This window comes from Zingiber officinale, chromosome 6B (genome assembly GCF_018446385.1).
Source record: "Zingiber officinale cultivar Zhangliang chromosome 6B, Zo_v1.1, whole genome shotgun sequence".
Classification (NCBI taxonomy): Eukaryota; Viridiplantae; Streptophyta; class Magnoliopsida; order Zingiberales; family Zingiberaceae; genus Zingiber; species Zingiber officinale.
In genome coordinates, this window is record NC_055996.1 from 128225123 (window position 1) to 128231122 (window position 6000).

Genomic DNA, 6000 nt, shown 5'->3' on the forward strand with positions numbered 1-6000 from the left:
CCATTAATTGAATCAAATTTTCAATTAATTACCGCATGCAAAAAATAATGCTACAGTATACTTGCGTTGGCAAAAAACATGCATTGATTAATTGAGACAAAAAATATAAAGTTTATCTTTATAAACCTACTATGTTTCTTGATTTCAAGATGCATACAGTAACGAAATGTTTTTTTATTATTATTCTTTTATTTTCTAAAAATAAATTTTTTCTCACGAAGCACTATGCTACGTGTTTATCCTTCGTTCATTTTCTTCATCGCACGATACCCACTCCGCCTCAACCGTTGCCTCCACGCAACCACGATAGACATAGTCACCGGCCACGAGGAGGCTAATCTCCGACTTACTGGTGCGGTCGCCGGTCCTATCCTGCACCAGAATCCAATCACTTTTGGCCTGACGAGGTTGTTGTTGGTTGTTCTACCCGTCCCGGCCACCAACATAACACTGGTTATCCGGTATGCCATCACTGGCCACGGAAAGCCTTCGTCGGCATATCCCTGTGGCTCGAGCCCGACTCTAATGAAAATCGTGACCCTCTCATGATTTTGGCGCAGTGCGCTGTTGAGCAGCAATGTTAACGTCGGCAGGCGACGCTTACTAGCGACCCTATCATCGGCAAGCGACACTTAAGAGCGACCCTGTCACTGGTCTCCCTGACACCCTAATGTCGGCATCATACAACTGTGATGCAGTCGCAAGCGCTTGTCTGCTACGACACATTGGTCGTGCAAACAGTGACGAGAAACCGCAACTAGGTATAATTCCTAATGCTCTGATACCATTGTAGGAATTATATAATAATTACACAAAACAATTAAACATTTACAGCGATCTTCCGTAGATTTGCAATCGACGATGGTAGGACTTACTATCGGAAGAACGATCATAAAATCGGGAAGCTCTTTATAGTTCACAAACCAAATCCCACTTTAACGGATGTTCTCCTTCTCTGCAAGACACATAGTCTCGGTAGAATTCTGATAGCATTTCTGTTGTGCTTCGATCTCATCTGTATACACAACACAACAACGTTTTCCTGATGCATGCACTCCTTTCTCGTCATACACCACTTGCCTTGGACTCTTTTTTATATAGAGGAAGATGAAGGGAAAGAGACACTCTTTCACCTTCTTAAAACCGACAGGTACGAGTAACATCTTAAAGTGGTTGTTATTTTTTATGAGAGCGTGTATCGGGTGTGAATCCAACATACCTATTGATCCAATAAGTGACATTCGAGGTGTGGCTCAACTGACTTATTGATGCTAAGTATTTAGTTCTTCGAATCTAATAATTTTAGAGTGAATAATTTCAATCCCATAAAAGTTTTTTTTTTTATTGATCATCAAAGTAAATTAAAAAACATAAATGGCACATGGTCCAACATCTAACGTCTCATCCTACTAGAGGAAAATATCCTAATATGTCTTAATTGGAAATTAAACTGTGAATACATGAAAACCACAAGGACAGGGCCAACATGGACCCAATGTAGGCAGGACCATGGTTTGTAAAATCGTGATCTGGATCGTACGATCCTACGATCCGAAAATCCAAAATCGATCCAGGATCGTACAAAATCGATTTTTACAGTAGGGTCGCAACAGGATTGGTAGGATCGTCACAAAATCGGTAGGATCGTAACAGGATCGAAGCAGGATCGGTGGAAGCTTTGAGAGGTCATAACTTTTGACTCGGATTGAACCACGGGGCCTATAATATATCAAACCAAAGCTCGTTCAAAGATCTTTAATAAATTTCAAAGTTTATCATTAACTACCCTATTTCAAATCCAAAAAATATCATTTAAATCATTTTCAGATGTCCAGAAGATTTTATCTTTTTTTTATTATCTTTTTTCGTCTTATTAGGGTTTTAAATTATTTAAACATATATTTATTTATTTTTGAGTTAGTTTTTTATTAATAATATTTTGTCATTTCTTTTTTCCAAAATGATGAGTTTTTGGATGTCTATTGTCTAGTATAGTGTGGCATCAACCAGTCTGATCCAGTGACAAGGTCGGGCCCCGCCCCGCAAAGAGGTCAATACCACGTGGAAGGTCAAAGTCAAGGCGGTCAACACCCCGGACTAGCGTCCGATCGGGTAACCCCATCGGCCAATCGGACTAGGGAATGGTCGGTCCGACGTTATTACAGCTCGGTCTTGCATCGAGCTTCCGACACTCAAAAGACTATTACCAAAGCAGGCGCCGACCGGCAAGCTAAGTCATGTGCCGAACGGCGAGCATCCCAACCGACCAAAGATTAGATCACAGCCAACAAAATGAAAACACGACTCAACAAGCCTAGACAGTGGAAGTAGATGAGCGGAAACCCCGCTCGGCCCAGACAGCAGAATTAGCCAAGCGGCCTCCCCGCTTGGCCCGCCAGCATACAAAAGTCGCCCGAGCGGCCCACCCGCTCGGCCCACTAGCAGACAGAGGCAGGATCAACTGGTATCCTCCTCGAGACCCGTGTCGTAGACAGAGAGCATGGTCGGCGACATGATCAGGCAGAGAATCATACGACGGAAGCTTCCACTGTTGTCAGGATATGCTCGAGCTGTTAAGGTACAACATCAAGTATACTTTTTTGACACGTCCTATCAAGGGAAGCTTTGAGATGCGTGCATGCCTCGAAGAGCGTGCACACCCCCCCGGAGCCCTATATAAAGGACCCCAAGCTTCAACGAAGGTATGCGCATTCTACTGTAGCCACAGTTACACTGCCACTTTCATTTCTTTACTTACCTGTTGCTTTCGCGGGAGATCTGACTTGAGCGTCAGAGGGTCATCCCCGGGGAACCACTCCCTGGCTCGACATTGACCCTTTTGTGCTTGCAGGCTAGTCTCATTGGAGGTCCACGCACGGTCAACAGAAGTGTCACATCCCTAGCGTCCGTCACCCTCGACTCTCGGACAGGATCACAGTCTTTAAAAGATTATTTCCTACGTTTATATTTGAATCAAAGGATTCAATAGCTTCTATTATGTACGTTAGGTGATTTGTTGGTCTTTAAATTGGATCATCTTATAAACCAAGAAAATATTTTTGACGTTGAATACGTTATTATTATTGTATTAATAGAAATTTTATATTATTTTATTTTATGATATGAAAATATAAATATTACTATGCGAGAATGGTAGTTAAATTACTAGTTAATTTAAATTTGTATATGTAGTAATGTAATATGAGGTGTTGAGTATAAATGGTTGTATATATATGCAAAATTAGTTATCTATTTATATGTAAATAAGTTTTTTAGGTATTTTTTTTCTAATTATTAATCATGTATGATAAGATTTTAAAGGTTTTTGGTAGGATTGTATGATTCTACGATCCAATCTGAAACCGATCCGATCCTAACCCTAAATCAATTTTACGTAAGATCATGTGGCAAAAGGCAAAATCGCTCGCCCCCAGCGCCCCCGCCGCACCCGACCCAAGGCCATCACGAGGGAGGTAAATCACAGCATCCTGAGCGAGCATGTGGCAGGTGGGGTGAGTTGCACAGGGACCGGGGATTTACGCCCCGACTACCCTGAGTTTCGACCCCGCGACCTCATGTGGCAAGCATCCCACCACATACCAACTCGGATGACCTGTGGGGTCTAATTTTATGTAAGATCATGATTCTACATACAATGGATAGGACCACAAAATATTGCATTACACATTGTGAAGGGAAAGCCCATAATAATAATCGAACTCCATAGCTCACAGTACAAAATAAAATTAAAATTTTTTAAACTTGGAAGACAAGATCGTGCAGAAATAATTATAGACAATCTCAAGTTCGGCACTTGCTCAAATGTCGTGAATTAGGCTTATAATATCGGTCGTATAACGATTATATGCTCTTGCTACGATCATGTCGTTTCTTAGTGGGGTAATAGTCGCTCACGAGACTACCACATTATTTCTTACTTCGTCGAGTAATGCAAAGTGACCACGCATGTACTGAACTAATATTCTAACTCCGTCCTGGAACTACTGGAATGTCATTGTCGTGGTAACGTAACGTGGGATTGTAATAACTATACTCTTGGAAATTGAGAAATTAGAAGGTCATTCCTGGTGCAAGTTTTATTTGCTAACAAAACAAAAATGTACAGCTCTACGATATATTAGAGTTACAATTAGGGTCGTCCTACCAAATAATGTAAGTAGATTTGATTAAAATTTTATTAATTCATTTAAAAATAAGTTTAGCCGGGTTAATCCATGGCAGGCTCGATTGACATATAGGTTTAGAAGTTTTTTTTTTTTTTTATCAAAATTTAAAATTAAAATGAAAAACCTAATATGCTCATGAGTTTAACTTACTTAATCCGCAACTAAATTTAAAATTTTTATTTTTATTTATAGTTTTTTTTATGATCTCGTGAACTGACTCATTTAACCCCAGCCCAGATCCTCTGGACCGCAAAAAGTGATCCAGGGGATGATCTCTTGATTTGGATTGGTAGAGATGAATGATCCCCACCTATTTTATGAATGGGGATCATCTCCTGAATCAATCCAAGCCAAAAGACCATCCCCTGGACCGCTTTTTGCGGTCCAGAGGATCTGCCCTCATTTAACCCGCAACTCATTTTAGATTATATTGAAAAATTTTTAATCGATTAGAATGACAGATTGGTACATCCTATCCTACCTTACGATAGGTTGAGTTTTTAACGGTTGGATCCACCCCGCCATGGGTTCCGTTTGGCCGCACAAACGATAATGAGAAAAGAACGTAACTAGCAACTGATGTTTAGGTAGATCAGTAATCAGAGTTTGTTTAATATAAAAGAAAAGTGATAAACGAAGAGTTCAAATTAATTATTTTATTACAGAAAAACATCTGCAGTGGAAGAAAATTACTAAATAAATTTAAAGCGTACTGTAAAAAAAATCTCAAATTATATAAATCATAAAAAGTACATTTAAAGCATTAATAATAATTAAAGACATTTTGCTTTTCAAAAATAACCTTACTTTTACTGCGGTTGTAATATAATACTATAACTAGCTGACACAATGTACTGTAATGGGTAACAATTAATATAACATTATTAGGGTAGGGTGTGTTTGAGTTAGGGTTCAGGATTATCGTTAGGTAATGATCATTGTTATCTTAATTATCTATTTAACATTATCAATAAAAAATTTATTTTATTTAAGTAATAAGTGATTTTGATAAAGGAGTATGTCTATCACGTCAGCCAAATAGGAGTATGTCTTGGAGTAGGAGTCGTCAAAAATTTCGAATCAAGTAAAAATTAACAGTGTCAGCGATTGTCTTTTTCTTTATTTCTTTCCGCTACGTTTTACTCCAACTATTTTTCGTATAAGTGAAAAAGCGACGAGCGCTATTCATCCCCCTAGAGTAACGATCCTAGAACTTCCACTAGAAAGACCACGATGAGATGTGTGAGCTCTGGAATGACGTCGTAATGCCGCTCTTGCTTTCACCACAAACAACTTTGGTGATGTTGTCCCATGGCACCCGAAGGCTTTCAACGCCGCATCTATTCTAATGGTGCGGGCTGGGAATAGTGGCGCAGTGGTAGTGGGAACGAAGTCATCAAGTGAGGATCTGGCGGCACAGTAGTCGTTCATGGTGTCGAGGAAGAGGTTCTGAACCAAGTTCATGGTGGAGTAGGAGGAGAAGATTCTGTTGTTGGCAGAGAAGGTGGGGTGGCGGATGCAGGGAGGAGACGAGGGGGCGGTGGACGAGTGGAGCACTTTTGCGACAAGGTCAGGGTGAGAAAACATGTGTTCATTGTAAGGTGTGGATGACAATAACAAGAGCTCACTAAAGTAGCAAAACCACCACCAACAGCAACAACATTTGCTTTCGGAATTAAGGGAATCTCTAATTGTTAAAGCTTTGAATAAGCTTTTTTTAGAATTCTAACATGCCACATCAACATTATAAAAACTCATTGAAACATTCCCAATCGTTAACGCTTGAGTGAGTTTTTTGTTTTTTTTTAATTCT